The sequence below is a fragment of the Mandrillus leucophaeus genome, unplaced genomic scaffold (genome assembly GCF_000951045.1).
Source record: "Mandrillus leucophaeus isolate KB7577 unplaced genomic scaffold, Mleu.le_1.0 Scaffold209, whole genome shotgun sequence".
In the NCBI taxonomy this organism is placed as follows: Eukaryota; Metazoa; Chordata; class Mammalia; order Primates; family Cercopithecidae; genus Mandrillus; species Mandrillus leucophaeus.
Genome location: NW_012102132.1, coordinates 3,318,432 through 3,319,268, shown reverse-complemented (window position 1 = coordinate 3,319,268; position 837 = coordinate 3,318,432). Strand labels below are relative to the sequence as shown.

The window sequence follows — 837 nt, the reverse complement described above, 5'->3', positions numbered from 1 at the left end:
TGTTGGTGGCGGTGGCGCGGGCAGAACCCAGGCTCCGCGGCTCGGGGCCTGCCCGGGCATCTACTGCAGGGCGCCGGCAGAAGTGGGGGCGCCAGTAGTCACGGACCTCGCCAAGACAATGCAGGCTCCAGTGACCTTTCCCGTGCCTGTGCTCCAGCTGCCCCAAGGCCCTGATGGCCTCAGCCGTGGCTTTGCCCCTGATGGATGCAAAGCCCCCCTGAAGCCAGAGGTTCCTGAAATCCAGGAGTGTCCTGTAGCTCAAGAATCCCTGGAATCCCAGGAGCAGCGGGCCTGAGCCGCCCTTCTGGAGCGTTACCTCTGCAGCCTGCTAGCCATGGTGAATCGTAAGGTGAGCTTCACGTTGCACGAGGGTGTGCGTGTGGCCACCCACTTTGGAGCCACTGACCTGGATGTGGCCAACTTCTACGTGTCACAGCTACAGACTCCCCATAGGTATGCAAGCAGAGGCGCTGCTCTGATGTAGTGACATTATTTCATATACCTTCAAGCCATAAAGATATTGTTCACCTTTCTGCTTGAGGCTAAGCCACTGTATCCCAGGTCTCCCAATGTTCCCGAGCCAGGAACTCTGGGTCCCATGGAGTTATGAGCTCCCTTGGAATTTTGAGCCAAGCTTTAAGGAAGTCTGGACTCCTGAGACCTCCTGAATCTAGTCAGTAAAATTCTGCAACTCTAAGAATTCTAAGATCCCGTTGGAAGGAATGCTCTACCTCGCAGAACTCTGAATTCTACAGAAATATGGGCCTGATGCCATTTCCTGAAGACTGGGGCATCGGGGTGTGGTGATAAAGGAGGACAAACTTTACAGGGGGAAGT

General features: G+C 55.4%; 1 pseudogene; it reads left to right on the top strand.

Moving 5' to 3' along the window:
* The first annotated feature begins 118 nt into the window (after positions 1-118).
* LOC105539761 lies at positions 119-515 on the top strand (annotated as a pseudogene).
* The last annotated feature ends 322 nt before the right edge of the window (positions 516-837 follow it).